Source organism: Pogoniulus pusillus, chromosome 39 (genome assembly GCF_015220805.1).
Source record: "Pogoniulus pusillus isolate bPogPus1 chromosome 39, bPogPus1.pri, whole genome shotgun sequence".
NCBI classification, from domain to species: Eukaryota; Metazoa; Chordata; class Aves; order Piciformes; family Lybiidae; genus Pogoniulus; species Pogoniulus pusillus.
This window is the reverse complement of record NC_087302.1, coordinates 2,676,950-2,698,258: the sequence shown is the minus strand read 5'-3', so window position 1 is coordinate 2,698,258 and position 21,309 is coordinate 2,676,950. Positions and strand designations below refer to the sequence as shown.

The 21,309-nt window shown below is 57.9% G+C and overlaps 1 protein-coding gene across 1 annotated transcript in view; it reads left to right on the top strand.

The window, feature by feature from the left end:
- The first annotated feature begins 4,321 nt into the window (after positions 1 to 4,321).
- The window catches only part of CCND3 (cyclin D3), a 64,676-nt gene continuing 47,688 nt past the window's right edge, over positions 4,322 to 21,309 (top strand). Inside the window, exon 1 of the mRNA XM_064173902.1 lies at positions 4,322 to 4,456. The gene's annotated coding sequence lies outside the window, so the exon portion shown is untranslated. The remainder of the gene's footprint in view (positions 4,457 to 21,309) is intronic.

Sequence of the window (21,309 nt, the reverse complement as noted above, 5' to 3'; positions counted from 1 at the left end):
GCCATATGGAGCGGGGCGCGTGCGTCACGTGAGGGGGGGGCGCGCGCTGCGCCGGGCGCGGGGCATTGTGGGAGTTGCAGTCGGGAGCGAGCCGAGGCGCGAGGAGACCCTGCCCAGTGCCCTGCGACCCCTGCCCCCTGCGTGCCCCCTGCGTGCCCCCTGCGTGCCCTCTGTGTGCCCCCTGCGTGCCCTCTGTGTGCCCCCTGTGTGCCCCCTGCCCTGCGACCCCTGCCCTCTGTGTGCCCTCTGCGTGCCCTCTGCCTGCCCTCTGCCCAGTGCCCTCTGTGTGCCCTCTGCCCTCTGTGTGCCCTCTGCCTGCTGTGTGCCCTCTGTGTGCCCTCTGCCCTCTGTGTGCCCTCTGCCCTGTGCCCTCTGCCTGCCCTGTGCCCTCTGCCTGCCCTGTGCCCTGTCTCTGCCCTGTGCCCTCTGTGTGCCCTGTGTGTGTCCTGTGCCCTCTGCCCACCCTGTGCCCGCTGTGTGCCCTGTGCCCTCTGCCCTCTGTCTGCTCTGTGCCCTGTGTGTGCCCTCTGCCCTCTGCCCGCCGTGTGCCCTGTGCTCACTCTGTGCCCTCTGCCTGCCATGTGCCCTCTGTGTGCCCTGTGCTCGCCCTGTGCCCGCTGCCCACCCCGAGCCCACTGCATGCCCTGTGCCCTCTGCCCACCCTGTGCCAGTTGCGTGCCTTGTGCCCATTGCATGCCCTGTGCCCGCTGCTTGCTTTGAATGGCTCTGGTGCCCACTGTATGCCCTGCCCTATGTCCACTGCTTGCTTTGAATGGCCCTGGTGCCCACTGCCTGCCCTGCCCCTGTGCCTGCTGCCTGCCATGGCTGCCCCAGTTCTCACCTACTTGCACTGGCAGCGATGCACCCTGCAGCCTGGCATTCCCTTGTGCTCATTTCTCTGCCCACCTGCGTGCCCACAACTGTCAGCAGCCAGCCCCGTGCCCACTGGCTGCTGGGCTCCCAGCTGCAGCCTATATGCCCCCTTCCCTGGTGCCATGAGCCAGTGGGGCAGGGGTGTAGGTGCCAGAGAATCATAGAATTGGTTTGGTTGGGAAACAGCTCTTAAGGACACCACCATGGGCATCAAACCATGCCCCTAGTGCCATGCCCGCAGGTTTGTTGAACACCTCCATGCATGGTGACTCCACCACCTCCCTGGGCAGCCTGTGCCAATGCCTGACCACTCTTTCCCTGGGCAGCCTGTGCCAGTGCATGACCTGACCACTCTTTCCCTGGGCAGCCTGTGCCAATGCCTGACCACTCTTTCCCTGGGCAGCCTGTGCCAGTGCCTGACCTGACCACTCTTTCTCTGGGCAGCCTGTGCCAGTGCCTGACCACTCTTTCCCTGGGCAGCCTGTGCCAGTGCCTGACCTGACCACTCTTTCTCTGGGCAGCCTGTGCCAGTGCCTGACCACTCTTTCCCTGGGCAGCCTGTGCCAATGCCTGACCACTCTTTCCCTGGGCAGCCTGTGCCAATGCCTGACCTGACCACTCTTTCCCTGGGCAGCCTGTGCCAATGCCTGACCACTCTTTCCCTGGGCAGCCTGTGCCAGTGCCTGACCTGACCACTCTTTCCCTGGGCAGCCTGTGCCAGTGCCTGACCTGACCACTCTTTCCCTGGGCAGCCTGTGCCAATGCCTGACCACTCTTTCCCTGGGCAGCCTGTGCCAATGCCTGACCACTCTTTCCCTGGGCAGCCTGTGCCAATACCTGACCACTCTTTCCCTGGGCAGCCTGTGCCAATGCCTGACCACACTTTCCCTATAGAAATGTGTCCAGGGGGCAGAGGCTGCTCAGCAAGTTTGCTGATGGCACCAAGCTGGGAGGCTTGGCTGATAGAGCTGAAGGCTGTGTGGGCATCCAGCCAGACCTGGGCAGACAGAGCTGGGCACAGAGGAACCAAATGAGGTTCCAAAGGCCAAGTGCAGAGTCCTGCACCTGGGGAGGAAGAATAAACTGCAGCAGCACAGGCTGGGAGGTGACTGCTGGGGAGCAGCCCCAAGGAGAGGGAGCTGGGAGTGCTGGGGGAGAGCATCCCTGGGGCAGCAATGTGCCCTGGGGGCCAAGAGGGGCAGTGGGGTCCTGGGGGGCAGTGAGCAGAGTGTGCCCAGCAGAGCCAGGGAGGTTCTCCTGCTCCTCTGCTCTGCCCTGCTGAGACCTCCTCTTGAGCACTGCCTTCAGTTTGGGGCTCCCCAGCTTAAGAGGGGCAGGAACTGCTGGAGAGAGTCCAAGGGAGGGCTATGAGGATGATGAGGGGAGTGGAGCACTGCCTGGTGAGGAGAGGCTGAGGGCCCTGGGGCTGCTTAGTCTGGAGAGGAGGAGACTCAGAGGGGATTGAATCAATGTCTGTAACTCTCTGAGGGCTGGGGGTCAGCAGGGGGGGACAGGCTCTGCTCACTGCTCCCTGGCACAGGACAAGCAGCAATGGATGGAAGCTGCAGCACAGGAGGTTGCAGCTCAGCACAAGGGGGAACTTCTTGCCTGGAAGGGTCCCAGAGCCCTGGCACAGGCTGCCCAGAGAGGTTGTGGAGTCTCCTTGTGTGGAGCCTTTCCAGGCCTGTCTGGATGTGTTCTGTGTGCCCTGAGCTGCATTGTGTGGTCCTGCTCCACAGGCTGGACTGGATGAGCTCTTTGGGTCCCTTCCAACCCCTGGCATCCTGTGAGCCTAATATCCAACCTAAGCCTCCCCTGGTGCATTTTCAGTCCACTTTGTTTTGAGGCTCAGAAGAATGTGGCTTTCCTCTCCTGAGCTGTGGTGAAGCTTGTGGGTTTCCACCTGTTACTCAGGGGAGAGCCCTCACCCTGCTCCTCCAGCAAAGCCAAACCTCCTGTAACCTTCTTGTGCTTGCTCTAGGACAGCTTCCTGCTCCCCTGGGGAAATCTGGTGCTAAAAAAAGCTTGGGAAATCATGGACTCACAGAACTGTCAGGGCTGGAAGGGACCTCAAGGATCATACAGCTCCAATCACCCTACCACGAGCAGGGACACCTCACACTACATCAGGTTGCTCAGAGCCACATCCAGCCTGGCCTTAAACACCTCCAGGGATGAGGCTTCCACCACCTCCCTGGGCAACCTGTGTCAGGCTCTCACCTCCCTCATGCTGAAGAACTTCTTCCTAACATCCAATCTGACTCTCCCCATTTCCAGCTTTGTTCCATTCCCCCAAGTCCTATCACTCCCTGAAAGCCTAAAAAGTCCCTCCCCAGCTTTCCTGTAGCCCATTTCAGATACTGGAAGGCCACAAGAAGGTCACCTCAGAGCCTTCTCCTCTCCAGACTGCACAGCCCCAACTCCCTCAGCCTGTCTCCATAGGAGAGCTGCTCCACCCCTTGGAGCATCATAGGTTGGACTTGATCTCGAAGGTGTTTTCCAGCCTGACTGATCATTCTGGGATCCTCATGGTCCTTCTTTGGGCCAGCAGTGTGCCAGGAACTCTGGCAACCAGGGGGATCACACAGAGCCACAGTCTTAGGGGCTGCACAGAGTGTTAGGGGCTGCGAGGGAGCTCCACAGCTCAGCCAGCCCAAGCCCTGCCAGAGCAGCAGCACCCAGAGCAGATCACACAGAACACAGCCAGGAGGGGGTTGAGTATCTCCAGGGAGGGAGACTCCACAGCCCCCCTGGGCAGCCTGTGCCAGGCTCTGCCACCCTCACAGGGGAAAAAATCCTCCTCATGTTTCCATGGAGCTTCCTCTGCCTCAGCTTCCACCACTGCCCCTTGTGCTGGCATTGGGCATCCCCCAGCAGAGCCTGGCCCCAGCCTCTGCCACTCACCTGCACATCTTTATCAGCACTGCTGAGGTCACCTCTCAGCTGCTCTGCTCCAAGCTCCCAGCCCCAGCTCCCTCAGGCTCTGCTCCTAACAGAGCTGTTCCCTTCCCTGCAGCATCTCTGTGGCTCTGTGCTGGACTCTCTCCAGCAGTTCTGTGTCTATCTTGACCTGGGGTGCCCAGAACTGGACACATCACTCCAGATGCAGCTTGTCCAGGGCAGAGCAGAGGGACAGGAGAACCTCTTGTAAGCAACCTGTGCTCTCAGCTGAACTCACCTTGTGTGCTTAGACCTCCTGATCAAAGCTTTGCTGTCACCGAAGTGTTTCAGAGAGACAGAACAGGAAACCCTCACACTGTAACTCCCACCCCTGGCATCCTGTTTGAGCACATGTGTGGGAGAGCAAGAAGCTTGTGAGAACCACTTTTTGCATGTGAAAAGGGGAGGGGGGGGGAGGTGGGAGGAGGAGGTGGAGAAATAAGTGATGTAAACAACAGCTGCCACGCTGGGAATTAAAGGTCCTGATCTCATTTCGGTGTGGATGGCAGCGCAGCTTCCACACCCGGCAGCAGCAGCTGCAACGTCTGGGCACAGCTGGGGAAAGGGAGGAGGCAGAGGAAGGTGGAGGCTGGATTGTTGAAAGCAAACATGCTTGCAGAAGCCAACTTCTTGATCATCAAAGGTAGGAGGGGAGGGAGTTTGAGAGGTGGAAAATATGGGCAGTGCAGAGGGCAACCTTCTGCCTCCTTGGTGCCCGAGGGCGAGCAGAGCTGTTGGCAGAGAGCTGGTGAGGAAGAGCTGTGCTGAAGGTGTCGCTTCAAAGCACTTTCCATGTGTGTGAGGGGGTCTCTGCTGGCTGGGGATCTTGCCTGAACCCAGCTGGGAGCTGTCAATGTTCTGCCAAGCCGTGAGGCAAACACTTTGCCCCCCCTCAGCAGGGAGCCTCTGCAGGCTCTCATCTCCCTAACACGCTGAGATGTAGAATTGTGCTCACAGAGATGCTGAGCCCTGCAGGCTTCCAGGTGAGGAACTTCTGGAGGTGTTCAAAGCTGCTGAGTAAGCTGCTGCTGTAGATGGAGCTGCAAAGGTGCAACAGGTGACCTGAACTGGATTAGCTCTGCCAGGGGGGGTTGGACTCGATGATCTCTTCGGGTCCATTCCAACCCCTGACATCCTGTGAGCCTGTGAACAGGCAGCAGATGAGGGTTTCATGTTGGTAGGAGGTGTCTGGGTAACTCTTGAAGTGTCTGACCCCAGTTGTTGGGGGGGGATGGGGATGGGGATGTGGATGTGAACTCTGGCAAGTGTGGGATGAAAACATCCAAGCAGTGCTGCTGCAAAAAGCAGCCTTGGGCTGAGCCAGGGATATCTGGAGGAGCACTGGGGGAGTTCATACTGATCAGTTCTCTGCATGGTACCATGAGAAATGCTGTGCCTCTTACTCTCAGCTCACCATTAAGCTCATTCAACCAACCTACAAGTCGTAGTAAATGCAGAGGGTGAGTAAATGGAGAAGCAAGGCTGGGGAGATGCTTCTGCTGGTGACTGTTGTGTGTGCATCTGAGGACTGAGTCAGGCAGAATTATCTCCACGTAGTCAAATGTGCAGCCAGAACCAAAACTAAATCACTGCTGGGAGCTGGATCCTGAAGTGGCTCAGGCCAAAGAGATTGGGTCAGGGCTCAGTGCAGGGCGAGGGAGCAGCCTGCACGTGTTTGAGATCCCTGCAGGTCAGGTCTTGACTCTGCTCTTGTCTCATGCAGAGAGCATCCCCAGGCAGGCAGGGATGCAGGATTCCACACGTCTGGGGACAGCCCTAACCCGATGCATGCAGCATTGGTTAGCCTGGAGAAGAGGAGGCTCAGGGCAGACCTCATTGCTGTCTGCAACTACCTGAGGGGTGGCTGTGGCCAGGAGGAGGTTGCTCTCTTCTCTCAGGTGGCCAGCACCAGAACGAGAGGACACAGCCTCAGGCTGTGCCAGGGGAGATTTAGGCTGGAGGTGAGGAGAAAGTTCTTCCCTGAGAGAGTCATTGGCCACTGGAATGGGCTGCCCGGGGAGGTGGTGGAGTCGCCGTCCCTGGAGCTGTTCAAGGCAGGACTGGACGTGGCACTTGGTGCCATGGTCTGGCCTTGAGCTCTGTGCTAAAGGGTTGGACTTGATGATCTGTGAGGTCTCTTCCAACCCTGATGACACTGTGAGACTGTGATACTGTGATGCTGTGATCTCCCTTTGTGGTGGGCTGCCTAATCCTTCCCTTGTGCAGAGCTCCCTGCTGATGAGGACAACTCCCCTAAAGCTCCCAGTTCCTCTTAGCTTCCTGCATGCCTCAACCCGGAGCTGCTGTGAAGTAGCTGTGAGCAGCCACTAGAGGAGAGCAGCCAGCTGAGACGAGAAGGGACCAGCCACACCACCAAAAAAAAAAGCCCCCTTTAATGCCATGCTCAAAGATGTTGCCAAGGATCCAGTTTGAACAGGAGAGAATTTGGAAGCAGAACCCTGCTGGCAGCTTGCGGCCATAGGTGGAGGGTGGCACTTTTCTCTTTGGAGCCCATGTGAAGTGGGAAGTGACATTGCCACGGGCAGGCTTTGCCAGCTGAGTGTGCCAGTTTCCTCTGGGGGTGCTGTGAAATCGGTCAGCTGGCAGCAGGCTGACAAAGTGCAGGATGGAGATAGTCTGGGTGCCTTCCTGGGCACGTTGGTGCTTTTTTTCCCAACCCTTGGAAGCTTTCCTCTTTCCCATGTTGAGCACCAACAAAACTCACTGTCCCCTTGGGGTCAAGCTGAGGAAGGAGGGGGGGGAGGAAAAAAGTTGATGTGGTTTTGTTCTGAACTGCAGGCAGATTGGTTTGGGGGCACTCACTGCAAGAAGGACATTGAGAGGCTGGAGTGGGTCCAGAGAAAGGCAACCAAGCTGGGGAAGGGTTCTGAAGAACAAGGCTGGGGAGGTGCAGCTGAAGGAACTGAGGCTGTTTGGTGTAGAGAAAAGGAGGCTGAGGGGAACCTTCTGGCTCTGTGAGGAGACTGGAGCCAGGTGGGGGTTGGGCTCTGCTGCCAAGGAACAGGCGAGAGGACAAGAGGAAATAGCCTCAAGTTGCAGCAGGAGAGGTTAAGGTTGGACATGAGGAACAATTTCCTCCCCAGACAGGTTGTCAAGCCCTGGAACAGGCTGCTCAGGGAAGTGATGGAACCATTGGGCAGAGAGAGAGTTGAAATGCAGCCAGGGCAAGGGTGGAGTCCTGCACCTGGGAAAGAACAGCCCCAGGGAGCAGGATGGGCTGGGGACTGAGCTGCTGGAGAGCAGTGAAGGGGGAAAGGCTCTGGGGGGCCTGGTGGATGGGAGGGTGAGCTTGAGGCAGCAATGTGCTCTGGGAGCCAGCAGGGCCAGTGCCATTCTGGGCTGGATTAGAAGGGCTGTGTGTAGTAGGTCTCCTTCTCCTCTACTCTGCCCTGCTGAGGCCACATCTGGAGTACTGTGTCCAGTTCTGGGCCACTCAGTTCAAGAAGGACATGGAACAGCTGGAGAGAGTCCAGCACAGAGCCACAGAGATGCTGCAGGGAAGGGAACAGCTCTGTTAGGAGCAGAGCCTGAGGGAGCTGGGGCTGGGAGCTTGGAGCAGAGGAGCTGAGAGGTGACCTCAGCAGTGCTGGTAAAGATGCAAAGGTGAGTGGCAGAGGCTGGGGCCAGGCTCTGCTGGGGGATGCCAGTGCCAGGGCAAGGGGCAGTGGTGGAAGCTGAGGCAGAGGAAGCTCCATGGAAACATGAGGAGGAATTTTTCCCCTGGGAGGGTGGCACAGGCTGCCCAGGGGGGCTGTGGAGTCTCCCTCTCTGGAGATATCCAAACCCACCTGGCTGTGTTCTGTGTGACCTGCTCTGGGTGCTGCTGCTCTGGCAGGGCTTGGACTGGCTGAGCTTTGAAGGTCCCTTCCAGCCCCTGACACTCTGTGATCAGCCCTGGAGGTGTACTGCTGAGGGCCATGGTTTAGCAGTGGACTTGGCAGTGGTGGATTAGTGGATGGACTCAATGATCTGGAAGGGCTTTTCCAGCATAAGGCATTCCATGATTCCATTCAGAAGAGGCTGGCATTAGCCCTGCCAGGTGCATGGGCACCAAACAGTTGTGTGAGCCCAGACTAGGAGAGCTGAGAGCCTGTTGAGATCCATCATGAGCTCCATGCTGCATCATTGCTCTGCTGTGTCCAGCTGCAGAGCAGAAGCTGTGCAGCTTGTGGAAGTTCAGATCTGGAAAGGCTAATGGCACCTGGTGGCTCTGGAACCCTTTGGGTAGGGCCAGCCCAGGGCTTTGCAAGGTTTTGAGCCTTGGAGGTGCTCAGCACAGCAGGAGAGCCTGCAGGAGCCAGGCTGTGTGACCCTGGTGGTTTAAAATCACAATGCTGAGAGGTGCTGAGGTCAGATGGAAATGACTGAGCTTGATGGGGAGCTACAGTTTTGGAGTGTGTGTTGGACAGGAAGCTGGGGACAGTGATCTAATGTCCCATTGCACCCTGCAGTGTCCCTGTGCCACTGGCCTGCCAGACAGATGTGCCTTGGACAGATCCAGAGTGAAGAATGGAGCTGAAGGATGGAGTTGAGGTGCTGGAAGGTGTTTGGAGAAGGGCAGCAAGGCTGGGGAGGGGCCTGGAGCACAGCCCTGTGAGGAGAGGCTGAGGGAGCTGGGGGGGTGCAGCCTGCAGCAGGGGAGGCTCAGGGCAGAGCTCATTGCTGCCTGCAGGGAGGCTGTAGCCAGGTGGGGTTGGGCTCTGCTGCCAGGCAGCCAGGGACAGAAGAAGGGGACAGAGCCTGAAGCTGTGCCAGGGCAGGTCTAGGCTGGATGTTGTTAGGAAGTTGTTGTCAGAGAGAGTGATTGGCATTGGAATGGGCTGCCCAGGGAGGTGGTGGAGTGGCTGTGGCTGGAGGTGTTGCAGCCAAGCCTGGCTGGGGCACTGAGTGCCATGGTGTGGTTGGTTGGGCAGGGCTGGGTGCTAGGTTGGGCTGGAGGAGCTTGGAGCTCTCTTCCAACCTGCTTCATTCTATGCTGCCTGTTGGTTTCCTTGCTGCACACATCCTCAGAAGGAGGCAGCTGCCACCTGCCTGCTCTGGGTCTGCCCCAGGCCACCCCAGCACAGCTGCCGGCAGAGGGCATGTGGTGATCACTGTGTTCTGGCTCAGCAACTTCATTCAGAACCCAGAGCAGCCAGCAGTGAATTCATTGAGCTTCTTGCATCCCTTCGCTGTGAGGCCACCAAAGCCCTCCCTGGACTCCTGCACTGCTGACAAGCTCCTGTGAGCCACAGCAGATTTAGACTGGATGTGAGGAACAAGTTCTGCACCAGGAGGGTGCTGGAACACTGCAACAGGTTGCTTAAGGAGGTGGTTGAGGCTCCATCCCTGGACATATTCAGTGAGGCTCCTCAAGGGCCTGAGCAACCTGCTCAGTGGAGAATGTCCCTGCTCACTGCAGGGGTTTGGACTGGCTGAGCTTGGGAGGTCTCTCCCAACCCAAACCATTCCAGAATGCAAAATGCATCTCAAGGTGGGAGTCAATGTTCCAGCCATGGAGGTGCTCAGAGTGAAGATTGAAGCTCTTGAGTCAGATGTGGAAACAACCAGGAGGGGAGAAGATGTCTGCTGCTGGAGGGCTCTGATCTCACAGAGTGCCAGGGGCTGGAAGGGAGCTCCACAGCTCAGCCAGTCCAAGCCCTGCCAGAGCAGCAGCACCCAGAGCAGGTCACACAGAACACAGCCAGGTGGGTTTGGATATCTCCAGAGAGGGAGACTCCACAGCCCCCCTGGGCAGCCTGTGCCAGGCTCTGCCACCCTCACAGGCAAAAAATTCCTCCTCATGTTTCCATGGAGCTTCCTCTGCCTCAGCTTCCACCACTGCCCCTTGCCCTGGCACTGGCATCCCCCAGCACAGCCTGGCCCCAGCCTCTGCCACTCACCTGCACATCTTTAGAGCCATTGCTGAGGTCACCTCTCAGCTGCTCTGCTCCAAGCTCCCAGCCCCAGCTCCCTCAGCCATTCCCAGAGAATCACAGAATCAGTCAGGGCTGGAAGGGACCACAAGGAGCAGCCAGTGCCAACCCCCTGCCATGCCCAGGGACACCCTACCCTAGAGCAGGCTGCACACAGCCTCAGCCAGCCTGGCCTCAAACACCTCCAGCCATGGGGCCTCAACCACCTCCCTGGGCAGCCCATTCCAGCCTCTCACCACTCTCCTGCTCAACAACTTCCTCCTCACCTCCAGCCTCACTCTCCCCACCTCCAGCTCTGCTCCATTCCCCCCACTCCTGCCACTCCCTCACAGCCTCAAAAGTCTTTCCCCAGCTTTTTTGGAGCCCCCTTCAGGTCCTGGCAGGCCACAAGAGGGTCCCCTGGGAGCCTCCTCTGCTCCAGCCTGCACAGCCCCAACTCTTTCAGGCTGTGCTCACAGCAGAGCTGCTGCAGCCTCTGAGCATCCTCCTGGCCCTGCTCTGGACACTCTCCAGCATCTCCACAGCCCTCTTGTCCCAGGGGCTCCAGAGCTGGATGCAGCACTCCAGGTGGGGTCTCAGCAGAGCAGAGCAGAGGGGGAGAATCCCCTCCCTGGCCCTGCTGGCCACACTTCTGCTGCTGCAGCCCAGGCTCTGCTTGGCTTTCTGGGCTGCAAGTGCACACTGCTGGCTCCTGCTGAGCTTCTCCTCCAGCAGCACCCCCAAGTCTCTCTCCTCAGGGCTGCTCTCCAGCCTGGCACTGCCCAGCCTGGATTGGTGCTTGGCATTGCCTCGACCCAGCTGCAGGACCTTGCACTTGGTCTTGTTGAACCTCCTGAGCTTGGCTTGTGCCCACCTCTGCAGCCTGCCCAGCTCCCTCTGGATGGATCCTGCCCTCCAGCCTGGCTGCTGCACCACATAGCTTGGCATTGTTAGCACTGCTCAGGCCACCCCTGCAGTGCTGTGTCCAGTTCTGGGCTCCTCCATTGCAAAGAGATGCTGAGGTGCTGGAAGGTGTTTGGAGAAGGGCAGCAAGGCTGGGGAGGGGCCTGGAGCACAGCCCTGTGAGGAGAGGCTGAGGGAGCTGGGGGGGTGCAGCCTGCAGCAGAGGAGGCTCAGGGCAGAGCTGATTTCTGCCTGCAGCTGCCTGCAGGGAGGCTGTGGCCAGGTGGGGTTGGGCTCTGCTGCCAGGCAGACAGGGACAGAAGAAGGGGACACAGCCTGAAGCTGTGCCAGGGCAGGTTGAGGCTGGATGTTGTTAGGAAGTTGTTGTCAGAGAGAGTGATTGGCACTGGAATGGGCTGCCCAGGGAGGTGGTGGAGTGGCTGTGGCTGGAGGTGTTGCAGCCAAGCCTGGCTGGGGCACTGAGTGCCATGGTCTGGTTGGTTGGGCAGGGCTGGGTGCTAGGTTGGGCTGGAGGAGCTTGGAGCTCTCTTGACCCTGCCTGATTCTGTGATTCTACAAACTTGCTGAGGGTGCACTCAGTGCCTCTGTCCATGGCACCCACAAAGGTGTTCCTCTGCCCTAATCATCTCTGTGGCTCTGTGCTGGACTCTCTCAAGCAATTCTGTGTCCTTGACCTGAGTGGCCCAGAACTGGACCCATTGCTCCAGATGTGGCCTCAGCAGGGCAGAGTAAAGGTGGAGGAGAACTTTCCTCAACCTACCAACCACAGCCCTACTAATACACTCAGGATGGCTCATGGTCAACCTTCCACGGAGCCACAGCAGGACCCAGGTGCTGGAAGTGGAAGTCAGGACAGTTAGAAGAGGGAATGAGCTGCATCCCTTGGGAAGGGGATGTGCTGGGGCTCGTCAGGGGTGCAGTGAGCTCCCAGAGTTGTCCTGGCTGCAAAGCCAGCCTGGCAAGACAGTGCTGAGCTCATCTGCAGGCTGCTGAGCCAGACACAGCACTGAGCTGTTTCTGCCAGCTCCCAGGCAGGCAGTGGGAGCTGCTCTCCATCCCAAGGCTACGTTCCATGGCAGTGTCCCTGCTGGAATTAGACCTCAAAGAGTCCCTGGTTCTCCTCCCCTGCCACTCCCCCACCCCCACCCAAGTTTTGCTCTTTATTAACAAGCCTGCAACAGCAAGACAGGTCCCAGGACCCCCAGACTAGAATGTCAGAGCAACTTCCCTGCTCGGAGCAGCTCTGGAGTGAATGATGTGTGCTGGGCTTTTGAATTCAACAGGGTTTAGGTGAGGTAAAAGCTGCTGCAGCCCATCCCACCAGCTCCCAGGCTCTGAGTCAGTGCCATGGCTAATCCCCCAGGCATGCAAACCCACACCTCCAGGCTGTCTGCTGCCGAGAACTGGTGCAGATCTCTGGGCAGCTTCATCCTGCCTCACCAGTGACTCAGTGACCAGGGGACCACTGCCCCTCTCTCTGCCTGAGGCAAGGTAGGCACTGTCTCTGCTGCAAAGCAGATGCCAGCACTGCAGCTAGGCTGGGCCAAGCTTTCTCCTGCCTGCTTTGTGCACCCTTCCCTCTGTGGCTAGCAGCTTGCCCAGATGAAGCCAGCTCTGCTCCGTGCCAGAGGCGCCTCACATGTGCCCTGCAGTGGGTGAGGTGTTGCTGGTGGCCCCACAGGGTGACAGCCTTAGCCCAGAGCAGGAGCAGCAGCAGCTCTCTGCTTGCAAGAGGCCACTCACCACATCTGGGGTTCTTGCTGCTGTCGTTTCAGGAAACCACTTTGGGGTGCTGCCTTCTCAGGGGAAGGGTGGGGGAAGGAATCCTGCTCCTCCATGCACAGGCCTAGGGATGGGGATGAGGGAGTGTGGGTCCTGCTCTGCAGAACAGGCTGTGGGTAGCTCCTCTGCCACAGCAGGATGAAGCTGTCCACCTTCTCCTTTGGGTGGTGCACAGCAATAAGCCAAGGAGCAATGGATGCAAACTGGACCAGAGAAGGTTTCACCTCAACGTGAGGAGAAACTTCTTTAGATGAGGGTGACAGAGCCCTGGGGCAGGCTGCACAGAGAGGTTGTGGAGTTCTCCTGCTCTGCAGACTTCCCAAACCCACCTGGATGTGTTCCTGGGTGAACTACCCTGGGGGGGTCCTGCTCTGGCAGGGAGGTTGGATTGGATGATCTCTGGAGGTCCCTTCCAACCTCGAAGGTTCTGTGATTCCAAGCACCCAGGCACCCTACCCACACTTCTGAGCAGGAGCCCTTTGCCCTCCTGCCAATCTCTAGACCCACTTTAACATCTGCTGCTGCCCACCACAGCACCCCAACCCCTGGCACTCCTGGCAGGCATCCTGCTTTGGCAGGAGGATTGGACTGGATAATCTCTGGAGGTCCCTTCCAACTTCTAAGGCTCTGTGAGCCTGTGTGATGCTCCCTGGCAGGCAGCATCCAGGGCCAGCAGGAGTAATTCCTGCAGATCATCTCATGGAAGAAGCCTGAGCTGAGCAAACTTGCCCCTAGCTGGCTCCTTCCATAAGAGCCTGCCTCAAAAGCTGTTAGTCTGTGGAAGTCTTGACCTAGTGAGGACCCCAAAGTGAGTGCCCCCCAGGCTGATGGTGCAGTGTGGCTCCTCAGGCAGAGCAGTTTGCTTCCCTGGGTGGGGAGGGGGAGGGAGGGGGGGGAGCTCCAGAAGCAGCAGTGAGGCAGAGATAGAGGGAGGCAGCAGCTGTTCAGGATGTGTTGCTGATTCTGGGCCATCTCCCACCCATTTTGGAACTCGAGAGTCTGGAGCAAGGCAGAGAGCAAGACAAAACAGCTGCTGATAAAGCTCCCCCGAGGTGTCAGCCCTGGCCTCAGCGCCTGGGACCCACCGCCTGCCTCGGGGCATCCGCAGCAGCTGGCAGGCAACGATAGGCTTTGGCTGCTGCTTCTGGCTGTTCACCTCCCCACTGTGGGCATGGGGATGGGTATCAGCTCCCTTCCTTCCTCCTCCCTCACGTCTCAGGCTCTGAAGTTTGCTCCATAGCCTCTGTTAGCTGAGGACCATCGAATCATAGAACCTGTGGGACCCAGCATCAGCCCACAGCTGCAGCACCACAGAGATGCCAGAGGATCCTAGATGGGTTGGGCTGCAAGGGACCTCCAAAGCTCAGCCAGTCCAACCCCTCTGAACTCAGCAGGGACATCCTCCATTAGAGCAGGTTGCTCAGAGCCTTCTCTAGCCTGACCTTGAATATCTCCAGGGATGGGACCTCAGCTACCTCCCTGGGCAATCTGTTGCAGTGTTCCAGCAGCCTCCTGGTGCAGGACTTGTTCCTCATATCCAATCTTAATCTGCTCTGCTCTAGTTTGAAGCCACTGCCCTTGTCCTGTTATAGAAAAGAATCACAGAACCAAGCAGGTTGGCAGAGAGCTCCAAGCTCCTCCAGCCCAACCTAGTACCCAGCCCTGCCCAACCAACCAGACCATGGCACTCAGTGCCCCAGCCAGGCTTGGCTGCAACACCTCCAGCCACAACCACTCCACCACCTCCCTGGGCAGCCCATTCCAGTGCCAATCACTCTCTCTGCCAACAACTTCCTCCTAATGTCAAACCTCTGCCTTGGCTCTGCTTGCTTGAGCAACTCTTGTGCAGCTCCTAGGGATTTGCAGCCTTGCTCTGCTTGATGGTCCTACCTAAGCATGGTGGGCTGGGCAATCCCAAAGTATTCTCTGTCCTAGGAAATCACAGAATCAATGTTGGGGGCTGGAAGAGACCTCCAAAGATCATCCAGTCCAACCCCCCCTGCCAGAGCAGGATTGACCCAGAGCAGATCACACAGGACATGAAGTGGAAGTTGAAGAGGAAAAAGAGTGATGAAGATGTTTCTGCCTAGGAACTGTTGACCCTGGACCATGTTTGCTGGACAAAGTTTTCCCCTGAGCCTAATTTGTGCCTCTTAGGTTTAGCTGTGAGGACCTCCAGCATGCCAAGAGGGTGCTGGTGTGGCCCCCCCTGAACTGCTCTGCCCAGAGGTGGTGGCAACAGGAGAAGTGCAGTGGAGAAGGGCATTTGCTGGAGCTCAGGGTGGCACTCACACTTGTGTGGCAGAGAAGTGGCTTGGGCTGGGAGCAAGGGAGGCAGATAGGTGGGCTGGAGGGAAGGGGATCTCTGAGGGCAGCAGATAGATGGGTTGGAGGGAAGGGGATCTCTGAAGGCAGCAGATAGATGGGCTGGAGGGAAGGGGATCTCTGAGGGCAGCAGATAGATGGGCTGGAGGGAAGGGGATCTCTGAGGGCAGCAGATAGGTGGGCTGGAGGGAAGGGGATCTCTGAGGGCAGCAGATAGGTGGGCTGGAGGGAAGGGGATCTCTGAGGGCAGCAGATAGGTGGGCTGGAGGGAAGGGGATCTCTGAGGGCAGCAGATAGGTGGGCTGGAGGGAAGGGGATCTCTGAGGGCAGCAGATAGGTGGGCTGGAGGGAAGGGGATCTCTGAGGGCAGCAGATAGATGGGCTGGAGGGAAGGGGATCTCTGAGGGCAGCAGATAGATGGGCTGGAGGGAAGGGGATCTCTGAGGGCAGCAGATAGGTGGGCTGGAGGGAAGGGCATCTCTGAGGGCAGATAGATGGGCTGGAGGGAAGGGGATCTCTGAGGGCAGCAGATAGGTGGGTTGGAGGGAAGGGGATCTCTGAGGGCAGCAAAGCCTCTGCTGGGCCATGGAGGTTGGGGAGAAGGAGTCTGTGCTGGAGAAGGCTCCTGGGGCAGGACTGAAATCTGCAGCAGCTTCAGAGGGAAGGCTGCAGGGGATTCCTTCAGCCTCACTGACAGCAGAAGGGCATTGAGGGGTTGGAGCAGGTCCAGAGAAGGGCAAGCAAGCTGAGGGAAGGGTCTGGGGAGGAGCAGCTGAGGTTATTCTGAGGGGAGACCTCCTGACTCCCCACAGCTCCCCAACAGGAGGTTGCAGTGAGGTGGAGTTGGTCTCTTCTCCCCAGAATCAGATGATAGAATCATAGAATCAACCAGGTTGGAAGAGACCTCCAAGCTCATCCAGTCTAACCTAGCACCCAGCCCTATCCAATCAACCAGACCATGGCACTAAGTGCCTCATCCAGTCTTTTCTTGAACACCCCCAGGGACGGTGCCTCCACCACCTCCCTGGGCAGCCCATTCCAATGCCAATCACTCTCTCTGGGAAGAACTTCCTAACATCCAGCCTAGACCTACCCTGGCACAGCTTCAGGCTGTGTCCCCTTGTTCTATTGCTGGTTGCCTGGGAGAAGAGCCCAACCCCACCTGGCTACAATGCCCCTTCAGGTAGTTGTAGACAGTAATAAGATCACCCCTGAGCCTCCTCTTCTCCAGGCCAAACAGCCCCAGCTCCCTCAGCCTCTCCTCATAGAGGAAATGGCCTCTGACATTGTGCCAGGGCAGGGTTAGGTTGGAGGCTAGGAAAAGCTTCTTGTCTTAAAGGGTGGTCAGGGATTGGCAGAGGCTGCCCAGGGAGGTGCTGGAGTCCCCATCCCTGGAGGTGATCAAGAAAGGTGCAGCCATGGCACTTGGGGGGGGGGGGGGGCATGGTTTAGTGGTGCTCTTAGGTTGGCAGTTGGACTTCACCTTGGAGGTCTCTTCCAACCAAACCAATCCTGGGGTCTATTTTAGTGTCTCTGGAGGTTTGCCAACCTGAGTTCCCACGGCCCAAACCAAAGTCTTGTGGCTTTAGGGGCTAAGGAGGGCTGCAGGCTGTGCTCCACGTGCAGACAACTGTCACCCCCAGGTCACTTTGTTCCCTTTCCTCTTTTTGTCTGCCTCTAACAAATGCAGGGGGTCCCCACAGCTGCCTGGGGCGGTTAAACAGGTTTGATTTAATCAGAGAGTGGAGAGAAAGGAGGGGGGGGGGGTGGGGAAAGGGTGAGCAGCAGAGAGCACCTGCTTGGCACTGCCACTGCCAGGGTGCCCTGGTTTGGCTTGGGCTGCACAAGCAGGGGGCTCAGGAAACCCACATCTGGGCAGGGAGGGAGAGCACAGGGAGGGAGAGAGGTGCCCAGGTCCTGTCTGGGTGGAGATTCAGAAGGTTGGGAGCTTTTGCAGAGGTTTTCTGCAACTTACATCTGTGTGGATTGGGAGCATGATGGGACCAGGGCTGGCAGGGAGGGTTGGGCCCCCCAGGTCAAGAGGGGCATAGAAATGCTGGAGAGAGTCCAGCACAGAGCCACAGAGATGCTGAAGGGAAGGGAACAGCTCTGTTAGGAGCAGAGCCTGAGGGAGCTGGGGCTGGGAGCTTGGAGCAGAGCAGCTGAGAGGTGACCTCAGCAATGGCTCTAAAGATGTGCAGGTGAGTGGCAGAGGCTGGGGCCAGGCTCTGCTGGGGGATGCCCAATGCCAGGGCAAGGGCAGTGGTGGAAGCTGAGGCAGAGGAAGCTCCATGGAAACATGAGGAGGAATTTTTTGCCTGTGAGGGTGGCAGAGCCTGGCACAGGCTGCCCAGGGGGGCTGTGGAGTCTCCCTCTCTGGAGATATCCAAACCCACCTGGCTGTGTTCCTGTGTGACCTGCTCTGGGTGCTGCTGCTCTGGCAGGGGCTTGGACTGGCTGAGCTGTGGAGCTCCCTTCCAGCCCTGCCACTCTGTGATTCATTATTCTATGGATTCTGAGGCTTTGTGCCACTTCCAAAGGAATATTTCAGAGATTCATAGGATGGGTTGGGTTGGAAGGGACCTTAAAGCTCATCTGGTCCCAGCTCCCTTGCCATGGGCAGGGACACCTCCCACCAGCACAGGTTGCTCAAGGCCTCGTCCAGCCTGGCCTTGAACAGCTCCAGGGAGGGGACAGCCACAGCCTGTCTGGGCAGCCTGTGCCAGTGTCTGGGCACTGGAAGGAATCTCTCAACACTCACACATCTGATGCCTTCAGCTGCCTCCCAGACCCCAGGACACCTCTTCCCTCTAAGAGCAGGCTGCTCCCTGACTGTGCTAAGGAATTGCCTGCTCAAGCAGCAGGAGCAGCTCAGCTCTGAGCTGATGGTCCTCATGTGCTGGCTGCTGCAGTTTCTCTTTGCTCTCCCCCCACTGTCAGCCTGAGCAGCATCTTTTGAGGCTGGGGCAGCAAAGGAAAAGGGCACCAAGCTGAAATCTGCCCTTTCCTAGTGGCATTTTCCATTCCAAGCAGGAAAGATGCTGAAATTGAGACTTCCCAAAATGAACCCCCCCAAGATCAAATCTGTTTCCTACAAAGAGCCATGGCAGTGTTGATCCCCTGGGCAAACCTGAGCTGTCAGTGCTCTGCCATGTCCTGGCTCTTCAGTGGCTTCTTGAGCATGGATCTGTGGCTTCCCCAGCTGACCTCAGAGGTGCTGAGCCACCCTCTGTAGCCCTAGGCTGGCAGGATACAGATGTAGGTCACTGTGGATCTGTTCTCAGTCAGGCTGGCAAGCAAAAAATGTCCCAGCTGGGGAGAGGAGACAAAAGATCCAAGAGGGAGGTGGAACTTGCCTCTGCTGGGAGGAATCAGAGAGTGGCTCAGGTTGGAGGGCACCTCAGAAATCATCTCCACCCTCCCCACCATGGGCAGGGACACCTCTCAGATAGATTCAGCCACTCAAAGCCTCATCCAGCTTGGCCTTGAGCACCTCCAGGCAGCCACAGCCTCCCTGGGCAGCCTATTCCAGAGTCTCACCACCTCCTGCTGAAGAACTTCTTCCTCAGCTCCAGTCTCACCCTGCTCTGCCTCAGCTTCAAACCATTCCCCCTTGGCCTGGCTCTGGACACCCTCAGCCAAAGTCTCTCTGCAGCTTTCCTGCAGGATCCCTTCAGGCACTGGCAGCAGCTCTGAGGTCCCCCTGGATGAGGCACTTAGTGCCATGGTCTAGTTGATTGGTTAGGGCTGGATGATAGGTGGGACTGGATGATCTTGGAGGTCTCTTCCAACCTGCTTGATTCTATGATTCTCCTCTCCAGGCTGCAACCCCCCAGCTCCCTCAGCCTGTGCTCACAGCAGAGCTGCTCCAGCCCTTGCCTCATCTCTGTGGCCTCCTCTGGCCTCACTCCAGCAGCTCTGTGTCCTCCTTCTGCTGGGGGACACCAGAACTGGAGGCAGGATTGGCAGGATCCCCTGGGATCAGGATCTGGGGACTGGAACTCCGAAGTGGGAAGTCCATACCCAGGACCAAGGAGCTGGATCTGCCCAGCAGCATCCAGGTGTGGTGCTGGGAGGGGGATGGGCTGTGCCAGCCAGCCTGGCACTGGGTTTCCTTCCCCCCTACCTCTACACTCATCTCTTGCAGTGGGGCAGCAGGGTAACTGCGACAGCAGATTTTCCTCCTCCTCCTCCCCTTTCCTCCCTCCCCTCCACCCCCCAGCCTGGTTATCGATGAAAGCAGCTCTGCCATGTGATAGGGCCCGAGATAAAAGCAACGTTACAGAAGAATGCAAGCAACAGCTTGAGTAGGGGAGGGGGGGGGAAGGACAGAAAAGCCCCCAAAGGCTTGGACAAGGCAGGAGCAGGGTATCTGGTGTCAGCCCCAGGTGCTCCTTGCCTTGGGTGCAGCTGGGGTGAGCTCTGCCCTCCTGCAAAGGGTTAATGCCAGGACTGCTGCCAGGCTTAGGAGCCTCTGACAGTGGTTTTGCAATCTGATTTTTGGGGTAGGGTTTTTTGTTGTTGTTGTTTGCCCTTTTTTTTTTTGTTTGTTTGGTTTGGTTCTTTTTTTGTTTTGCAGCCAAATGAGGTTTTTATCAACTTCCTATGTGAGAGCAGAAGTCAGAGGTGGTGCAGGCAGGCTGGTGCAGGAGTGCTGCCTCCTGGCCTTGTAACCAGCCTCCTGGCCAGGCAAGGACCACAGCCTGGGCGAAGAGGAGATGAAGAGTAAGGACCAGCCTCAGAGCTTGGGAAGGAGAGGAAGGCTCCTGGTGGTTTTCTTTGCAGCAGACCATGGACTGCAGCAGCAGGCAAGAACCACAGCCTGGGCAAAGAGGAGATGAAGAGTAAGGACCAGCCTCAGAGCTTGGGAAGGAGAGGAAGGCTCCTGGTGGTTTTCTTTGCAGCAGACCATGGACTGCAGCAGCAGGCAAGAACCACAGCCTGGGCAAAGAGGAGATGAAGAGTAAGGAGCAGCCCCAGAGTTTGGGGAGGAGAGGAAGGCTCCTGGTGGTTTTCTTTGCAGCAGACCATGGACTGCAGCAGCAGGCAAGAACCACAGCCTGGGCAAAGAGGAGATGAAGAGTAAGGACCAGCCTCAGAGCTTGGGGAGGAGAGGAAGGCTCCTGGTAGTTTTCTTTGCAGCAGACCATGGACTGCAGCAGCAGGCAAGAACCACAGCCTGGGCAAAGAGGAGATGAAGAGTAAGGACCAGCCCCAGAGCTTGGGAAGGAGAGGAAGGCTCCTGGTAGTTTTCTTTGCAGCAGACCATGGACTGCAGCAGCAGGCAAGAACCACAGCAGCAGGCAAATAGGAGATGAAGAGTAGGGACCAGCCCCAGAGTTTGGGGAGGAGAGGAAGGCTCCTGGTAGTTTTCTTTGCAGCAGACCATGGACTGCAGCAGCAGGCAAGAACCACAGCAGCAGGCAAATAGGAGATGAAGAGTAAGGACCAGCCTCAGAGCTTGGGAAGGAGAGGAAGGCTCCTGGTAGTTTTCTTTGCAGCAGACCATGGACTGCAGCAGCAGGCAAGAACCACAGCCTGGGTAAAGAGGAGATGAAGAGTAAGGACCAGCCTCAGAGTTTGGGGAGGAGAGGAAGGCTCCTGGTGGTTTTCTTTGCAGCAGACCATGGATTGCAGCAGCAGCTCCTCTGGCCTGTGTGCAGGCTTCAGCTGCCCATGGCTGGTGGCCTGTGTCAAAACAGCAAAATAACTCCCTCTGGCTCTGCTTTGTAGTGCCCCAGGTGCTGAGACCTGAACCCCAGCATCAGATGAGGCCCCAGATCAGCTCTGGTAGGGGTTTGTAGCTCCCTGCATCAGCACCCTGAGAAGTAAAGAGCAGCACATCCTTGCATGGAGGGCTCCATCCTGCTCTTCCTCCTGCAGCCAGGACAGTCTTGTCATAGAGTCATGGAATGGTTTAGGTTGGAAGGGACCTTAAAGACACCAAACTGTCACTTGTGCCTAAGCACAGTCCTGTTCAATATCTTTACTGATGATCTGGACCAGGGGATTGAGTCCAGCAGCAGTGAGTTTGCAGATGACACCAAGCTAGGAGCAGCTGTGGAGCTGTTGGAGGGTAGCAGAGCCCTGCAGAGGGACCTGGCCAGGCTGGATGGGTGGGCAGAGCCCAAGGGGATGAGATTGAACAAGGCCAAGTGCAGGGTTCTACACTGTGGCCACAACAACTCCAAGCAGCACTGCAGGCTGGGGCCAGAGTGGCTGAGAGCAGGCAGGCAGAGAGGGAGCTGGGGGTGCTGGGAGAGAGGAGCTGCAGAGGAGGCAGCAGTGCCCAGGTGGGCAGCAGAGCCAATGGCATCCTGGGCTGGCTCAGGAGCAGTGTGGGCAGCAGGACAAGGGAGGTTCTTGTGCCCCTGTGCTCAGCACTGCTCAGGCCACCCCTGCAGTGCTGTGTCCAGTTCTGGGCTCCTCCATTGCAGAGAGCTGCTGAGGTGCTGGAAGGTGTTTGGAGAAGGGCAGCAAGGCTGGGGAGGGGCCTGGAGCACAGCCCTGTGAGGAGAGGCTGAGGGAGCTGGGGGGGTGCAGCCTGCAG